Source organism: Tiliqua scincoides, chromosome 4 (genome assembly GCF_035046505.1).
Source record: "Tiliqua scincoides isolate rTilSci1 chromosome 4, rTilSci1.hap2, whole genome shotgun sequence".
Lineage (NCBI taxonomy): Eukaryota > Metazoa > Chordata > Lepidosauria > Squamata > Scincidae > Tiliqua > Tiliqua scincoides.
In genome coordinates, this window is record NC_089824.1 from 82,735,031 (window position 1) to 82,755,189 (window position 20,159).

A 20,159-nucleotide genomic window follows, 5' to 3' on the forward strand; every position below is an offset into this window, starting at 1 on the left:
ACCTTACTTGTGGGGGTGGGGGGGGACACTCACTCTCTCTTCCCTCCCCTTCCAGAAATAAATTTTAAAAAACCTCTTCTTCTCTGACTAGGAGCAAGGGAGAGCTCAGCAACACAACTGGGAAATTGCTTCCCGTGGTACAGAATGGAGGCAACTCTTCCTGCTGCCTCCCCTGAGCTTGCTGATGCAGGCATTCTGCTTTTCTTTATTAGAAGCCAGCAGCAAATAGGCCACTGGCTGCTTTGTGTGGGTGCTGTTTAACACACTGATTCTGCTCAAGAAGAAAGGAACAAAGTGGAAAGGCAAGGAACTTTTTCTTTTTATTTGTTGGTTCCTTTGGCTTTGGTTTTTTACTTGTTGGGTCTGGTGAGGCTCTGCCTCCCCTGAAGGCACATCACTGGTGTACAGTCCAGAAATTTATACAAATAAAATCACCTAAAATTCCTCATTGGACATCTATAGTTCACTGAAATGTGCTTATTATTATAAGCATGGCCCCTTTACATGGATTGCTTGTCATCTAGGAGGATCTGGCATGGTCATGCCGACACATCTCCAGGTCTGGAGACTATAGTAGTGGTTGGGCATGTGTGAGGTTTATTTCCTGTTTTGGAACTATCGATCTCATGGATTAGGAGGGCAACAAGAGGCAAAGGAATTGTATATTCTGTGGCACAAAACCCACAGGATACATAAATCTATGTGATTATTGCTAATTATGGAATAAGATTACTACTTATTCCATTAAAAATACCCATTACCACATGTGGTTTAGGCCTTAATTCTATACATGCAAAACATGTGTACTATTGCTGAGCTATGGCTCCTCCTTAAACATGTAACAGGGGTAGTGATATGGTGTAGATTGCAGGAGGAAAAGCAATGATCAAACAGGCCTCTTAAACAAAATGAAATGTTGACAAAAATGAAACAAAACGTATCATGAATGAAATAAGACTCCACCCATCAGCCTGGGAATTGGCATCCTTCAGTCTCGGAAGACTATGTTATCGCGCTCTGAATGGTGGTTCTGGAACAGAGTGTCCTCTCCAGTGCGCGAAGCCTGGGTAAAGTAGTCAGTCACAGCAGTAAGAACTACAGAATCCCAACAGGTCCAAAACATTCTAACTTCAACCACAGCACCACCTGGCATACATAAGAAGTGGCAGCTCACATGATTTGAAATAACTAAAGGGTGACTGAATGTTCAGCAGATATTCCTGCTACATTGGTACACTCTTTCAAGGTCTGAGCTGGGCAAGACAACACAGGGAGCCTATGAAAAGTAAGTGGGATGGTAACAGTCTCAAACATGTTTCAGGAACAGGCAGCAGTTAATAAGGGTTAATCTCTTCTTTGCCCAGTCTCACACAGCTATTCCTGCTCAAAATTAACAGAGCAGCAGAGGAAAAGTAATAAAATTTCTTAGCAGCAAAATCAGAGCCTTGCCTCTTTACCCTACCAAGTGAAGTTCTGAAAGACAGAGCTCCAATTGTACAGCTGAACTAAACAGGATGGCTGTTTTAACACTGTTCTAACTTATGGTAGCCATTAAACTCTAACCTTACTTCCCATTACAGCACTCCACTGTGAACCGTTATTTACTACTAATTGAACCAGCCAGAAATGATCATAACTCAAAAATGATTTTTTTTTGCCAACCCAAAAAAATATTTTTAATGAACATTGTGCAACTTTTGCTAGTGTACCTCAGTTTGACACACACATGATCAACAGCCTAGTTTGAGGATCAAGTTTACCATAGATATTAATACCAACATAACTAACTGAAAAAGTAGTACCAGCCATTGTATATCTGCTGAATATTCCCAGAGAGATGTGTTGTATCCTAGTAATTGCTGTTTAAGTTACAAAAACATGTGGCAAAAGGGAAACCAGATGATTTTTAATAATAAGCAAAACCCTCCCCGCAAGTTTTTCCCAGCCACATATTCTAATAAACGTCTCAATCCATATCAGAAAAATTGAACTCAATTCTCCATTCTATATAGTTTTTAAAGGAAAAAAAAAAACCCTGCAGATACTTTATTATCATTGTTTTTCACTGATTGCCTGAATGTCTGCAAACTAAAGCAGACTTTCCTGTACAAAAGACAAGAGGCAAAGTATGCTTTCACAGGGCCCAAGGTTGACTACCTTTTCTGCTCTCATTCCCCTAAGAATGCCCCCTTTCACAGGGCTGGTTCACACACGTACATCGCTTGGTTTCTCTATACTTAAAGACAGGTTGACTAGCAGCTGAATGGATGTAGTAACTGTTGAAAAGCCTTGTGTCTGAGGATACATGAATGTTCTTTTTATGGTACCTTGTATCCATAGCAGATTGTTCCAACATGCAAGGGACCTGCCTTTTTAACTCTATGCAGAAGTGCCCTGCACATTGATGGAAACATATACATTGTAACAAAGTTAGTGGCAATCAGGAGCAAGTGAGGATATGCATCAATCCATGTGGCTGGCTGTTACTGGTGTAGACCTATTCCACTGCAAAGCACAATGTTTGAGGAGATTGTTGCATACAAAGTGGGTGCTCCTCTTTTTAGCGGGGGAGAGTAAACTGGCCCACCTCACGGCAGCAGTGTCTTTTCTAGTGGCTGTCTGCTGGTGTTCTTTTGCATCTTTTTAGATTGTGAGCCCTTTTGGGACAGGGAGCCATTAGTTATATGATTTTTCTTTGTAAACCGCTTTGTGGACTTTTAGTTGAAAAGCAGTATATAAATACTGTTAATAATAATAATAATAATAATAATAATAATAATAATAATAATAATAATAATAATAATAATAATAATAATAATGTATTGGCAGCCTTCAGTCTCGAAAGACTATGGTATCGCGCTCTGAAAGGTGGTTCTGGAACAGCGTCTAGTGTGGCTGAAAAGGCCAATCCGGGAGTGACAATCCCTTCCACACTGGGAGCAAGTGCAGTCTGTCCCTGGTCTGTCTCCCTGGCTATGGGCTTTCCTTCTTTGCCTCTTAGCCTCAGACTGTTGGCCAAGTGTCTCTTCAAACTGGGAAAGGCCATGCTGCACAGCCTGCCTCCAAGCGGGCCGCTCAGAGGCCAGGGTTTCCCACTTGTTGAAGTCCATCCCTAAGGCCTTCAGATCCCTCTTGCAGATGTCCTTGTATCGCAGCTGTGGTCTACCTGTAGGGCGCTTTCCTTGCACGAGTTCTCCATAGAGGAGATCCTTTGGGATCCGGCCATCATCCATTCTCACGACATGACCAAGCCAACGCAGGCATCTCTGTTTCAGCAGTGAATACATGCTAAGGATTCCAGCACGTTCCAGGACTGTGTTGTTTGGAACTTTGTCCTGCCAGGTGATGCCGAGGATGCGTCGGAGGCAGCACATGTGGAAAGCACTCAGTTTCCTCTCCTGTTGTGAGCGAAGAGTCCATGACTCGCTGCAGTACAGAAGTGTACTCAGGACGCAAGCTCTGTAGACCTGGATCTTGGTATGTTCCGTCAGCTTCTTGTTGGACCAGACTCTCTTTGTGAGTCTGGAAAACGTGGTAGCTGCTTTACCGATGCGCTTGTTTAGCTCGGTATCGAGAGAAAGAGTGTCAGAGATCGTTGAGCCATGGTACACAAAGTCATGGACAACCTTCAGTTCATGCTCAGAGATTGTAATGCAGGGAGGTGAGTCCACATCCTGAACCATGACCTGTGTTTTCTTCAGGCTGATTGTCAGTCCAAAATCTTGGCAGGCCTTGCTAAAACGATCCATGAGCTGCTGGAGATCTTTGGCAGAGTGGGTAGTGACAGCTGCATCGTCGGCAAAGAGGAAGTCACGCAGACATTTCAGCTGGACTTTGGATTTTGCTCTCAGTCTGGAGAGGTTGAAGAGCTTTCCGTCTGATCTGGTCCGGAGATAGATGCCTTCTGTTGCAGTTCCAAAGGCCTGCTTCAGCAGGACAGCAAAGAAAATCCCAAACAAGGTTGGTGCAAGAACACAGCCCTGCTTCACTCCACTTCGGATGTCAAAAGGGTCTGATGTGGAGCCATCGAAGACAACAGTGCCCTTCATGTCCTTGTGGAAAGATCTGATAATGCTGAGGAGCCTGGGTGGACATCCAATCTTGGGGAGAATCTTGACCTGCTGACCAGGTCAAAAGCCTTTGTGAGATCTATGAAGGCTATAAAGAGTGGCTGTCGTTGTTCCCTGCATTTCTCCTGCAGTTGTCTAAGGGAGAATACCATATCAGTGGTGGACCTGTTGGCTCGGAATCCACACTGCGATTCTGGATAGACGCTCTCTGCAAGTACCTGGAGCCTCTTTAGTACAACTCGGGCAAGCAGCTTTCCTACAACGCTAAGGAGAGAGATGCCGCGGTAGTTGTTGCAGTCACCCCTGTCACCTTTGTTCTTGTACAGCGTGATGATGTTTGCATCCCTCATGTCTTGAGGTACTCCACCTTCTCTCCAGCAGAGACAGAGGATTTCATGCAGCTCAGTGACGATGATCTCTTTGCAGCATTTTAGGACTTCAGCAGGGATGCTGTCTTTTCCAGGTGCCTTGCCAAAGGCAAGGGAGTCCAGGGCCAAGTGAAGTTCTTCTAGGGTTGGTTCACTGTCAAGCTCTTCCAGCACAGGCAGGCACTCAATGTTGTTCAGCGCTTCTTCGGTGACTACATTTTCTCTGGAATATAGCTCAGAGTAGTGCTGCACCCAGCGTTCCATCTGCTGCGCCCGATCCTGGATGACCTCGCCTGTGGCAGACTTCAGAGGGGCAATTTTCCTCTGTGTTCGACCTAGGGCCTGCTTGATACCATCATACATCCCCTTGATGTTGCCCGTGTCAGCTGCTATCTGTATCTTGGAACAGAGCTGGAGCCAGTAGTCGTTAGCACATCTCCTGGCAGTCTGCTGGACTTTGCTGCTAGCAGTTCGGAGGACCTGCAGGTTGCGCTCACTGGGACAGGCCTTGTATGCTGCTTGAGCTCTCCTCTTTTCCTCAATGACTGGTGTCAACTCCTCAGAGTGGGCTTCAAACCAGTCTGCCGCCTTGTTGGTCTTCTTGCCAAATATGGACAAGGCGGTGTTGTAAACGGTATTCTTGAAATGTTCCCATCTGTTGGATGCGTTTGCGTCAGCCGGGCCTGGAAGAGATTCCTCAAGCACTTGTGCAAATTCCTCCACTTTTCTCTGATTCTGGGTCTTGCTGGTATCAATGCGAGGTCTTCCTTCCTTTTTCGTGTGATACAGTCGCTTTGTTTGCAGTTTCACTCTGCTGCACACCAGGGAGTGGTCAGTGTCGCAGGCAGCACCATGATAACTGCGTGTGATCTTGATGCTGGGAAGGCTGGAGCGTCTGGTGAGGATCAGGTTGAGCTGGTGCCAGTGCTTTGATCTTGGGTGTCTCCAAGAGACTCTATGTTGGGGCTTTGTGTTGAAGAACGTGTTGCTGACACAGAGACCGTGATGACAGCAAAACTCTAGCAGGCGTTGGCCATTTTCGTTCATCCTCCCAGTGCCAAACTGACCTAAGCAAGTGGGCCACGAACTGTTATCAGCACCAACTCTAGCATTGAAATCGCCGAGGATGAACAATGGCTCTTTTACGGGGATTTTCTTGACAGTGGTGGCCAGGTCATCATAGAATTTGTCTTTGGCTTCTGCTGGAGACGACAGAGTCGGTGCATAAGCACTGATGAGAGTGACAGGTCCTGCTGATGACTGGAGCTGCAGGGACAAAATTCTTTCACTTCCCACAGTAGGTGGGATGATGGATTTCAGCAGGGTATTTCTGACCGCAAAGCCAACGCCATGTTCCCTGGTTTCGTTTGGTGGTTTTCCCTGCCAGAAAAATGAGAAATTTCTCTCCTTGACAGATCCGGAATCTGGCAGCCTAGTCTCTTGAAGGGCGACGATGTCCATCTGCAGTCTGCTCAGCTCCATGTCGATGACAGCTGTTTTGCGTGCGTCGTCTATTTCTTGCAGGTCATCAGAGAAGCCAGGTGTCATTGTCCTAACGTTCCAGGTGCCCAGCTTTAGGGCAGTAGTTTTCTGTTTTCTGTTGCATGGTGCAGAGTTGTCGATCCGCTTGTCGGTTTTCACCCTAAACCCCACGCACCCCGTGAGGTTAACGGACCGTGGCGAGGCAACACCTTACTGGCTGGGGACTGCCCAGCTTAAGGCGGGCAGTAGCTGCCCAATGAGATGCAATGATCTCTCCCACCATCGGAAGCAGCCCCTGGCGTCATGCTCTACGCCAATCGAGCAAAGACTTATAACCAGTAAACTGCTGCTTCCCGTGTTGTGCCGACGCCGTATGGCGAAGTTGGAGTGTCCTCTCCAGTGCGCGAAGCCTGGGTAAAGAAGGCATGGAGGATACGCTGTTACCCATGCAGCAAATCCCCCCTCTCCACGTCACTGGAATGGTCCAATGGAAAGGCAGAAGCCAATACGGTTGGTTCCAGCGGCGTCGCAGGAGTTGCCAGAACGTGACTGTGTTCAGCCATGAACTGCCTAAGGGACTCCAGCTCCTGATTTTGCCTTGAGGTTGACTCAAGCCTTTTCCACAACTGGATGTAGCCACAAGGCAGTGGAGGTTTGAGGTCAGAGTTTCCTTCTCTTAGATGAGCTGCCTTCCTAGGCTGACGAGTCCCATCTACCCGGTTATTATTATAATAATAACATAATATAATATAATATAATAATAATAATAATAATAATAATAATAATAATAATAATAATAATAATAGGGAGAGAAGGGCACACACCTGCTCCCTCCACTAACCAAGCAATGAGCCTTGAGCAGGTGAGTGTGTAAATCAACCATTAGTCAGCAGACATAACAGGACACTCCAATGCAAACCTTCTCAAAGGTCTATCTGTACCAATGGTTGACATAGTCATCAGTAACCATTTGAAATCATCTGCAGCTTACATCTGCCTTCTTTTATCTGCATTACAGCAACATGCCTACCAAACTACTAGTAGATCTTGATTTATCCTCCACCTTGCCCAAGATATTGACAGGAATCCGAAGAGTTCATGTCTCCACTACAGAAACAAAGGAAGCTGCTCTATACTGAGTCAGATAATTGGTCTGTTGAGTCCAATATTGTCTACTGTGAACAGAGCCAGCCCAAGACCTCCTGATGCCTGAGTTGGTATGCCAAATGCTGTTTCCCCCCCCCCACCTGATGATGTGCCCCCTAACTCCCTCTGCTCCTTTCAGTGTTCTAACTCAGCACTCTCCCCCTCCCCTTCACATCTTCCTCCCTCCCCTCTTCCTCTCTGTCCCCTTCTTCCTTTTCAGAGGAGCAGAAACAGAAGCAAGAGCAGTGGAGGCAAATAAGTGGACTGCATTGGGTCCCCCCCTCCAATATGCTGCCTGATGAATTGCCCTAACTGTGAAGGAAAATAATGGAAGGCAAAAATGGGCAAAGCACTTAGCAGCTGGGCATTTCTACCCTCTGCTCACCCTCCTACTGGGAAAATGGCAGTCTCTTCATTATCACTACCCAAGGCTAGGAAGCACAAACGGAAAGAGACTTCTTTGGGAAAAGATACTAACAGCACAATTTAAGGTATGAGAAAAACACACACCATACAAAAAAAATTGCAAAAACATTGCAACAGAGAAGAACAAAACCAGAAACTAAACATAATCCAAAAAGCTTAAGTGAATGGGGAATTCTTCAAAAAGTGATGAAACAAAAAGGAGGAGAGAACAACAAATCTCCTGGAGCAGGGGTCTCCAAACCCCAGCCTGGGGGCCAGATGCAGTCCGCATCAAGCCTCTTTCCGGCCCATGGCCAACCTCTTGTCCCCTGAAAGCCTCTGGCCCGCTCAACTGAACATGACCAGAACTGTGCTCTGATTGTGTCTGGAGGGTGTTCTGAGGGCCAGAGAGGTTGAATGAATGAGCCCATTCATTCATTTATTCACTCATCTAAGATCCATCTCTAATTTATTTATTTAAATTTTATATTTAAATGTTTTTTCTGGCCCATCACCCACGCCTGATATTTGATGTGGCCCTCTGGCCAAAAAGTTTGGAGACCCCTGTCCTGGAGGAACAAGTCCCATAGTTCACAGGGAGGAGATCACCACCTCTTATGAGCCCACTCCAGTCTCACCTTGGACAAATGTGGTACACACAAAAGCACCCCTCCCCCAGCATGGGTAGAATCATTTGGGGTGAAGACTTCAGGTACTCTAGTCCCAACTCACTTAGGGTTTAAGGGACATAATCAGCACCTTAAATTAAATTAAATCCAGGGAATTTCCTTAGAAAAAAAACAGTAGGCTTTGCAGCCCGCCCACCCCTCCCAATAAATTTGGCCTGGGCAGGTAAATCAGTAAAGTGTAAGAGCCCAATCCTGTGCTCGGCGGCACGACTCGGCAACCTTACGGCACATTTGCGAACCTCACCGCCGGGCATCCGCCCATGCTAGCTTAGCACCAGTGGGGCGGTCACCCAGCTTCCATGGCTCGGCAGTCTCCCAGACTGCGGCACAGTGGGGGGGGCAGGGACAGGGGTGGGAAGGAGGTGTTCCAGGGAGGGGGGGCAGAGAGAGGGCGGGGAGGAGGCATGAAAGGGAGGTGTGATGCAGGGAGGGGGGAGGGCTGGAGGTGTGCCTAGGGGGATGGGAGGTGGGTCCGTGGAGCTCCGCTCGGCAGGATCCAAGGCGCTCATGTAGGGTTTTGCACCGTAAAATGAGTAGCCCCATTGCAGGGCTGCTTACCATACCTGGGAGAAGGGGACAAAAGTCCCCTTCTCCCGAGGCGCCTCCCACAGTAGCCCGGGAGGCGTAGGATCCAGCAGCAGCCCTTCTTGGTGCCACCAAGTCTGGGCACCCTGGGCAGTTCAGGATTGGGCTGTAAGTCATTTATTAAAGAGCTAGAAAAACAAACAATGGGTGGAAACAGGCAAGGCAAAAAAACCAAGTCATGAATCAACTACGTATCAAATGGGCAAGAAAAAGTGCTTTGTTGGCAAAGTGAGCAAGGAAGTTAAAAGACAGGCTGAAAATACAGCAAACCCCAACCATGGTTAAGTACTTTCCTACTCCAGTCAGGCATGTGAGTCCAGGATTCCAAAACCCCACATTCATACTGTGAGTGGGTTCCACTTTTGCTAAGCAGCAGCTGATTTTAATGGCAGACCAGGGCAGCATATCCTTGTGCATAACCTTAAAAAAAAATAGAGAGTTAAGGATGTCCTAGCAGGTTCATTCAACTGGATGGTTTGTAGACACCTGGATATCTTCAATCTACCCTCTGGCCTGGTCAGGTGGTGTGGATGACCTATTGATCAGATCATACCAATCCCAGCAGGCTGATAAAGTTCTAGCAGAAGCCAACTGAGTAGGCAGCAAATCCACAATACAGCCTGTCAGCTTGGCCATGGCCTTCTGCCACTGTGCTGGTTTCAAATGGTTTTAGGGAATTATAGAATCACAGAATGTTAGATCTGGTCATCTCGGTGCAGGCAACTGCTACAGCATTCCTGACAGGTGGCCATCTAACCTCTTAAAAACCTCCAGCAAGAAAGAGCCCACTGTTACACAGGGCAGCCTGTTCCAGTGCTAGGCAGCTCTTACAGTTTGGAAATTCTTCTTCATATCTACTTCACTGTAAATTTACTTCACTGTAGTTTCAACAATTGGTTCTAGTCCTGCCCTCATCCGGGGGGGGGGGGGCAGCTGCATCACATTGCTTGCACACCTGGATCCTTTTTACACATGCAGCTACTATCCCCATCCCCCATCCTGTATTTGGGCCTCTGATTTATTAAATGTTGAACAGCACAGGGCCCAAGACAGAGCCTTGCGGCTCTGCACTCAATACTTCTTTTGAGGTTGGCATTTATCAGTACACTTCTGGAAGCTTGCTGCCCAATCGTAGAGGGGCTGGGCTGCGGTGGAGGCTGAGCACACTGCCGTAAAGTAGTCAACAGTTGTAAAGGGTGCTCCTGCAGCACATGAAGTCGTGCACTGCTAGAACACCAGCGGAATGGCCAGAGCCTCCCATGTGCATCAGAATAACTGGGTGCCACCATTGATGGAGTTAAGGTGGCAGGGTTGAAATAGGCGACAACGGGGCAGGGGTTGGGTGGATCAGGTCTGGTTCAGCGATGGCAGCAGCCACTGAATCCTAACCTCCTTCCTAGACTCAATCTTGTGGTGCAGATCGATGCAGACTAGCACCAGGGATTTCGCTAGCACAGGTCTGAGTAGATTCCCCCTTGCACCATGAAAACTTACACCCCAGTTAAGAGAATGATTGTTCTGTTACTCAGAAGAGACCTCCTAGACAGCCCTACCTGATAGGATTTCTGTGCCATTGCATTGGAGAGGGGCGGAGAATAGGATTGGGCTGTTGGAATATCATCCAATCTACATTTCACAATTTCATCAACAAAGATATAATGGAAGACTCATCAAAGGGTTTGCTGAAATCGAAGTACACAATAACCACAACATTGCCATGATCTACTAGAGTAGTCATTTTATCAAAAATTAAGATTACTCTGGCATGACTTTTCTTGACAAGCCCATACTGGCTTCAGAAAATCATTCCTTTATTTTTGAAGTGCTCATGGATATTTTGCTTAATATCTGTTCCAGGATCTTTCCATGTATTGATATTGAGGTGGCTGGTTGGTAGTTCTCAAGGATTACAGACAGTAGCTCTAAGATAATATCTACAAGCTTTTTTTTTTTTTTTTACCCTGGGGTATAATTAACTGGTTCTGAAGACTTAAATGCATTTACGGTAACTAGGTGTTCCCTTACCTCCTCTTAACCTATCTTGGGCCATGATGTCCCCCTTCCTCATTAGTGCAACTGCTACTAGACTGGGCCATCTTTCCATTGAGGGGGAAAAGCAGAAAAATAGTCAAACTTGAGCAGTTTTGCCTTCATGTGTCCATTGCCACTCCATCATGTTCTCTGCATCCCAGAATAATGAGTATGTTACCAGGATGACTCAGCAACCTGTTTAGCTTCAAAGGCATCTTCAAAGTATGGGGGAAGGGGTTAGACAAGTCAAAATTACAGCAAAAAAACAAACATATTTTCACTACCTCTACCCTAACTGATAGTTGCTCTCCAAGGTTTCCGGTTCAGGGGTCTTTTCTAGCCCTAATTGGAGATCGCAAGAATTGAACAAGGACCCTCTGCATCCTATGCATGTATTCTTCCACTGAGCTATGGCTCCTGACAAAAAAATGTATTCAAAAGACCCATGAATTTGAAATCAGAGCCTTTCCCCTTATGTAACCCATAATTTTATAAAATGAAGTTTGCAAGAAACATGAATTTTCCTACTTTCTTTTAGTACTTTTGTCTATACTTGTACATATCAATCTTTAGAAATCTAAAGCAAAATGAGAAGCAAAATGAAAAACATGGAACTGTAGTTGCTGCTTGAAAAGTTGTTGCTCAAAAGTTGTGGTGGCAGGAAAGGGAGCTAGAAAAATGGCAGAAGCCAGAAATGAATTAATGAATCCCTAGGGTTATTCCTCTTATACCAAAGAAATCCAAATATGCACTGATAGGGGATGCAGTTCTAAGGCAGGAGTCTTGTATAAAGAAGCAGACAAATACCAGGAGTGAGTAAAATGCAATGAACCAAGCCAAGCTTATAGCTGCTGAACCTCCGGGGCAGATATAACACATGGAAGAAATGACACAATGGTCTCAAACTGACACACAATGGTCTCAATCTAGTTTGCCCTGCATGCAACAACTATTGGCCCTGAATGGCAATATGCACCCATGTCAAAAGATGCTAGATTAGTGTTTCTCAAACTGTGGGCTGGGACCCACTAGGTGGGTTGCGAGCAGTAGCGTCTCTAAGGTTTGCATCACCTGGTGCAGGATGCCAGCGCATCACCCCCCCCCATGCAGTGGGCGGGGCAACACCCCAGGTGGTGGGCATGGTGATATACCATCATCTGCCCCCACTGGCTTTTTGGTTGTACCTTTTGATAGAACAAAGATAGAACACATTCTGCATGAAATTACGCATTGATTGATATATAACATGATGATATTATTCCTCCAAACTGTGATTTTAGTGATTTAGGTCACTAGTGGTGTCTCACACACACACACCCCCTAGGGTGTCAACTTACTAACACCTTATTGCAGCAGTTCTCAAACTATCTGCACTGGGACCCACTTTTTAGAATGACAATCTGTCCAAGACCCACCAGAAGTGATATCAGGGTGGAAGTGACATCATCAGGCAAATTAAAATAAATAAGTATAAATAATTAAAGTAAAACAAATAATTAAATAAGCAGAAGCCAGCCCTGTTCCACCAAGTAAATTTCCTCTGTAACCTGCCTGCAATAACATCCCCCCTCCAACATCAGTAAGGTTTTCAGCCCTACCCAGTGCCCAGTTTAATTTCAGCTGAAGCCTATGTTTTGATTCTTTTTAGTAGGGGGGGAGGGCTGCCTTCTGGAGCATTTGTTGAGCTCCAGTTCCATCAGATCAGGACCCTTCTGGTGGCTACACCTTTGCCTTTGCCTGGCCTGACCACAAGCCAAGTTTTCTTACTCGCAAGTAAACGTGACCATGAGACTTAGTTTCGCTTTCCATAGGGCTCAATACACTCGTCTGCTTGGAGGCAGGGATTTCCTTCTCAGTTGTTTTTGGGGGCTGCATTCATTGGATCAGGACCATTCTGGTGTTGTTGAATTCCTCTCAGCCTGCCCTTTCCAACGGACTAAGGCAAGGTCACCTACTCACGAGTAAACATGTGATACTGCTCAGTTTCACTTTCCATAGTACTCCATGCATTTTTTGTTTTCCTGGTTTTTGGCCATAACTTTTGATAGAATGGAAATATTTCACTATGGTGTTTTGCATTGCATTCTGCTGGAAATTCCACATCCAACAGTATATAACATGATGGTATCACTCCTAACCACCACTTTTAGTGTGTCACCCCCCCAGTGCGCATCACCCCCCATGCACGTCACTTGGTGCAGCCCGCACCACCTGCACCTGCCTAGCAACGCCACTAGTTGCAAGCCCATTTCAGGTGGGTCCCCATTCTTTCAATATTTTATTTTTAATATATTACTCTTGATGCTACTATGGTATGTGAATGCATTTGGGGAAATGTTACAGACCTAAACTTTTAACAGGCTACTATGTATATGCTTTTCACAATGATAGTAAATGGGACTTACTCCTGGGTAAGTGTGGGTAGAACTGCTGCCTAGGATTGTTAAAATATTTTTCTGTTTGATGATATCACTTCTGGTCATGACATCACTTCCGGTGGGTCCTGACAGATTCTCATTCTAAAAAGTGGGTCCCGATGCGACATGTGTGAGAACCACTGGATTGAGGCATTCCTAGCTATCCAGATGAAAAGTAAAACCAAGTCATTGACATCTTTTGAAGTCATTCTGGAACCTAATAGGACCAGGGATGATGGTGATTTCAACAGTGTGGAGAGGGGGATATGGGGGCATATTGGGCAATTGATTGGGAGTCTGTAAACTGAGGTAAGTTTAAGGGTCAAATGAGATGTGTCCCTAAATAGGTGACTTCAACTTCTTTTCTTTTATAACAAATAGAACATGGAGGAGGGATGAAATGTGATAAAACTGTGGCAAATCTTTAAAAATAATTTTATTCCCTAATGTGTGACTGTTGGCTTTCAATGAAATTTTTTTTCCCATTAAAAACAGAGCATGGAGGGCACAACTAGAATTGGAAGTACAGTGGGGGCAAAGTAGTCAAGCCCGCCCCGCCACTCATTTGCTACAGTTTGTTTCAACTTTTCCCCAAGTGCTATTTTTACCTCTCTCCCAAAATCCCCCTGAAAGCTGAAGTCATGCATTTAAGGTCACATCTTTGTCTCAAAATGATCCCACTACGTGAAGCAACCCTCCTCCATTGCAGTACTGCATGTCTGGAAAGTTCACCTGAGGAATCTTGGGCTGGCTCCTTCCTCTAGGTTGGGTTTTAGACACTGCCTGAAACTATTCCAGAAATCTCTTAATTCAGTCCTGCCCTGATTTTAAACTGCTGCCCTGCACGTTATATTGTGAATTATTTTTTTTTTAGTTTTGATGATTTTTATATTTTTGTTTTTGTAACCTCTTGGTTCTACACTGACTGGTAGCACCTCTTCAGGGTTTTAGACAGGGGTCTTTCCTAGCTCTTTGACATCCGAAGCAGAGTAAAGCAGGGCTTTACAGGGCTGTGTTCTTGCAACAACCTTGTTTGGGATTTTCTTTGCTGTCCTGCTGAAGCAGGCCTTTGGAACTGCAACAGAAGGCATCTATCTCCGGACCAGATCAGACGGAAAGCTCTTCAACTTCTCCAGACTGAGAGCAAAGTCCAAAGTTCAGCTGAAATGTCTGCGTGACTTCCTCTTTGCTGATGATGCAGCAGTCACTACCCACTCTGCCAAAGATCTCCAGCAGCTCATGGATCATTTTAGCAAGGCCTGCCAAGATTTTGGACTGACGATCAGCCTTAAGAAAACACAGGTCATGGTTCAGGATGTGGACTCACCTCCCTGCATTACAATCTCTGCACATGAACTGGAGGTTGTCCATGATTTTGTGTACCTTGGCTCAACGATCTCTGACACTCTTTCTCTCAATACTGAGCTAAACAAACGCATTGGTAAAGCAGCTACCACATTTTCCAGACTCACAAAGAGAATCTGGTCCAACAAGAAGCTGACGGAACATACCAAGTTCCAGGTCTACAGAGCTTGCGTCCTGAGTACACTTCTGTACTGCAGCGAGTCATGGACTCTTCGCTAACAACAGGAGAGGAAACTGAACGCTTTCCACATGCACTGCCTCCAATGCATTCTCAGCATCACCTGGCAGGACAAAGTTCCAAACAACACAGTCCTGGAACGTGCTGGAATCCCTAGCATGTATGCACTGCTGAAACAGAGACGCCTGCGTTGGCTCGGTCATGTCGTGAGAATGGATGATGGCCGGATCCCAAAGGATCTCCTCTATGGAGAACTCGTGCAAGGAAAGCGCCCTACAGGTAGACCACAGCTGCGATACAAGGACATCTGCAAGAGGGATCTGAAGGCCTTAGGAGTGGACCTCAACAAGTGGGAAACCCTGGCCTCTGAGCGGCCCGCTTGGAGCCAGGCTGTGCAGCATGGCCTTTCCCAGTTTGAAGAGAAACTTGGCCAACAGACTGAGGCAAAGAGGCAAAGAAGGAAGGCCCATAGCCAGGGAGACAGACCAGGGACAGACTGCACTTGCTCCCAGTGTGGAAGGGATTGTCACTCCCGAATTGGCCTTTTCAGCCACACTAGACGCTGTTCCAGAACAACCATTCAGAGCACAATACCATAGTCTTTCGAGACTGAAGGTTGCCAACATAAAAAACATAAATCCTTTCCTAGCTCTACCTGGAGATGCCTTTTAAAGGCCCAGTGGTCTGACTCAGTACAACACAGCATTCTAAGAATAGTTCCTAAGAATCAACCTCCACCTATGTAGTTTGATCATTCAAACTTTAGCACAGGCATGTAGGAGCATGTCTTGGGCAAATATCTTTCAGGTATTTGGGTTAATATTTAAGAAGATCCTTATGAATTTTGATAACTTGCCTTTCAAATATGCATTTAGAACCCTGTGTTGTGGGGGAAAAGTCACTTGCAGGGGGGTTGAGTGGAGAAGCGATGTAAAAGGGAAAGATAAAGTACAAGCACCATTGCCCTCAGGTCAAAATCATATCTTCCCAAAACAGCTACATTTTTTTCTTCAAAAAGAAAAATATACTACATTGGAGTTTAGCTAGATATACTTGCATGTAACAATGGTTCAGTGGCTTCATGGCTGAGCTGGACTTGAATCAACATCTTCCAAACCACTAATGTATCAACTATCCACACAAACTCTCACGAAGACCTGCGTGAAGCATCAGGTATCAACAGACATCCAGTGGATTACTTGGAAGGATAATCTTCTCAACAATGTGGAAATGTTAATAGTTTCACTCCAGGGCATTTTATTAATTTTTTTTTCCTTGAATCATGAGGATTTTTTTTTTACTGAGTTAATGTTAGCTACCTGAGGCAATACTTTCATGGACAGTTGACAGTTGGCATGGTAACGCGCTCTGAACAGTGGTTCCAGAACAGTGTCCTCTCCAGTGCGCGAAGCCTGGGTAAGGTAGATATGGAGGATAGACTGTTTCCCATGCAGCAAATCCCCCCCTCTCCACGTCGCTGAAATGGTCCAATGGAAAGGCAGAAGCCAGTACGGTTGGTTCCAGCTGCGTCGCAAGAGTTGCCAGAACGTGACTGTGTTCAGCCTTGAACTGCCTCAGGGACTCCAGCTCCGGATTTTGCCTCATGGTTGACTCCTGAAGCCTTTTCCATAACTGGATGCAGCCACAAGGCAGTGGAGGTTTGGGATCAGAGTTTTCCTTCTCTCGGATGAGCTGCCTTTCCAGGCTAACGAGCACATATAAGTGGGGGAGAAGGTACAGCAGTTCTCAAACCGAAGACCATGACCCTCCTGGCTTAGTGGGTCATGACTAAGGATCTTTTAAAGAAGTTTTAATTTCCTTTCTTTCCAGGCTCAAATTTGAAATAGAAAGGCAAACGCTTGCAATCTCAGGCAACCCCCTTTTCCTGTCTTGATTCACAGCTTTTTATGACCAGCCCTGAAAAGCAAACTGTAGACATAACAGTTTTGAAATAATCAATTCACTTTCTCTAGTGAAAAGGATTTGTCTTTTTTATGATATATACAATTTCAGGCCACTTCTCTCTTTATTTGACTACTCATGTACAAGAGATCCAGGGCCCAATCCTATCCAACTTTCCTCCTCCAGTGTAGCCACAATGCAGCCCCATGGAAAGGAAACATGTTTCCATACCTGAAGAAGGCCCCAGTGACTGCTCCTCCACCACAGAATGCAGCACACACCCCACTAGCACAACTGCACCAGCACTGGAAAATTGGATAGGATTGGGCACCCAGGATGCAATCCTAACCATACTTTCCTGAGAGTAAGCCCCATTGAACAAAATAGGACTTACTTCTGAGTAGACCTGGTTCGAATTGTGCCCCTAGTCATTTATTGAATTCCAGGGAATGAACTGAGTTTGGGAATGTTAAGTGCTACTCTAACTGAAAATATCAGTTTGTTTTTCTGATTGTCATCAAGAATCATATTGAGATAAGCCCAGATAATAGATACTGCAATTTCCAAACAGAAATACCACGGTATAATAGATATGTATGTTAGTGGAACACAATCCACTCCAGTAAGTTGTGATGAAATTCTTTTGACAGCAATAGAATGGAATAAAATCAAACCATATCTGTTTTCTTGGAAGCATGCCCTGCTGATTTAAATGAGATTTTTTCCAAGTAAGTGTATGTGGAATTGCAGACATAGTCCTAAATGAAATAACTCTGGTTCTCAAACTTTTTAGCATCAGGACCCACTTTTTAAAATGATACTCTGTCAGGATCCATCTATGAGACTTTTAAAAAAAGTGATCTAGGAAGAAATATTTCTTTCTGACCCTTAAAATTTACCTCAGTTGTACTTTACCAGAGTTCTACTTGGAGAAGTAGTTCCTCACATCTAGGGTCATATTTAAAGGGCCCCTCAATGGCATAACATTCTCAGATTTAGTAAGGTTCAATGTTTCTTTATGCTGGGGCTCAGCTGCTGAAGGGGGCTACTTTGTACATATTATAAATGCCCATGTAGGAGACACCAGTGGCTTCAACATGGCTGCAGCTCCATGTGATGACTATAAGGCATGAAATGCCTAGAACGGCCATTTTCAACCACTGTACCGTGGTACACTGGTGTGCCACGAATGGTCCACAGGTGTGCCACAGGAACTTGGGAGAGGGTCATTTATCAATAGGACCATTAGGGGAAGTGAGCCCCAATTGACAGAACAGTGTGCCTTGTCATTTGTCAAAAAGCTGATGGTGTGCCTTGACCATTTTAGTGCCTTGCCAGTGTGCCACGAGATGAAAAAGATTGAAAATCACTGGCCTAGAAGGCTAACCTCATGGATCATCCCTTCTCCTTTACACAGAGTAGATCCACCTCACCAGGTTACATTCCTGCCAGCACCAGCTGGGAATCTCTCCATGGAATAGGGATGTGTCATATTGGAGCCTGTTTGGCTGTGGAAACAAAATGTTGAATATGTCAGTGGAGAAGGTAGGAGGACACTGCTTTGCATTTCAGAGTCAGATCTAGTTCATATAGCAGCTGGTGTTGTAATTATATTAATTACACTCATTATTACAACATTGACTGAATGCATACCAGGCCTGCAGAACAGGTTTGGAAAGGGCATGCGTTAAAGAAAGAACCTCTAATTCTATGCATGGAGAGAGGAGATCTGCATATCCATCAACCTGAACAACTGTCCATCTTCTTTAGAAATTGACAAGAACAGTCTCCATGTAAAAAGGAATTTGGAGTTCTTTTCCCTCTTCTTGTTTTTTTCTAAATTGATTTAATTAAGATGGAAGTTGTATTTGGATCTTTAAAAAAGTTTAGTTTTTTCAGCATAGAGACTTGAGTTAACATTCATCCCAGCTGGCAAAGAAGTGGAAGTGTTACTTTATCACAACAAAAGAGACAAAGCAGCTGTGGGATGATCCACTCCACATCCAAGGGCATGATCCACTCCACATCCTGCACACAACAGAGTTTGCACGAAGCCCTCACACGATGGTGAAGAGGGACACAAATCGAAGGGTAGAGCCAGACCAGGTTGTGGTGCATTTATGGAACTGGTCCATAGTCTTTCCAAGATAGAGTCTAGAAAAATGCAGTATTCAGATTCATGCAAGATCAGATTCTGGTTAGGATTAAGACTAGGGACGAAGTAGGACAACAGCAGATTCAGCAACAGGACCAAATCGAGAATAGATCATGGAAGCACATTTGATAGAATCAGGAAGAATGAATCTCAGATCAGTGCCGACAGACCCAACCTGTTTCTTGCCTCAATCTCCTCATTCCATAGGGAGATTGGAATGAACTAGAACAAGGTACAGGTGGGTTATTTTTTCTTCTATCATCTTCTTTACTGGGGCATACAAGGCAATATTGAAGGACGAGTCCCGACTTTCTCAAAGGCCAGTGCTGAAATGTATTTGGGGGCTTCTCAAGAATAACTAAACATCTTTACATGTAGTCTGCTGAAGGTAGAACAGAAAGCCAATAATAGTCAGCTGGAACCAAGTAGACTATTCCAACAGTATAGAGTTTCCATTTGCTCTGACTTACCTGTAACACCCACCTCTAGAAGTAGATTCAAAGAAATGCACATGACCCAACCTCAAGGCGTACCTTCAGGAAAGGCACATGGCACAGTTCTGAATCTATGGATGCACAAGATTGTGTGTGTGTGTATGTATGTACCTCCCCCACTAAAAGCATACCCAAGATCTCCCTGTACCCAAAATGTTTATATCTCAAGAAGAAGGCTTCTAGCCTCCCTTTTTACCAAGAGATGGTTGGCAACCTTCAGTCTCGAAAGACTATGGTATAACCCTACAGCACCCGGTATTCCCAGGCAGTCTCCCATCCAAGTACTAACCAGGCCTGACCCTGCTTAGCTTCCAAGATCAGACAAGATTGGGCATGTGCAGGGTAACAGTTGGAGTGTAACCAGTCAACCTGCAAACAAATCTGCCTGAAGATACTTACTACACTAATGGTTTGTATATGTGTTTTCATTTCCAGAATAGTTTAATAACTACCTTTAGTAGAGTAATTCCTAGTGACCATTTTCTTTCAGCCATCCAGACAAGGTCAGCAGTTTTCTCCAGCATCAACTAATGCCTTCTAGACCTGTAAACTATAGGCAGGGTTTTGTCATTTTCTTTCCTCGTTGATCATGTACTCTGCAACACAAGGTGCCCTATTAATGCTAATACTAAAGGCCCAAACTAATGGTTCATAGTAATTTTCCCACATTTATGATACTTTCTTCACTTGGAGATTTACAGGGAATGGGAAAAGCAGCCCTGTGTTGAAACCTCCCTCTGCAGCATCTAATACAACTGACCCGAGGTCTGGACATCATTACGCTATGCATTCCCCCATCCCCAGCAGTGACAGTCAACTGTATGGAAGAGGGAAACACACAGTCTAATGACATAATGGGATAAGGTGCACTA

General features: G+C 45.1%; 1 pseudogene; it reads right to left on the reverse strand.

Moving 5' to 3' along the window:
- Positions 1 to 19,527: 19,527 nt before the first annotated feature.
- LOC136650226 (5S ribosomal RNA) lies at positions 19,528 to 19,644 on the reverse strand (annotated as a pseudogene).
- Between the last annotated feature and the right edge of the window lie 515 nt (positions 19,645 to 20,159).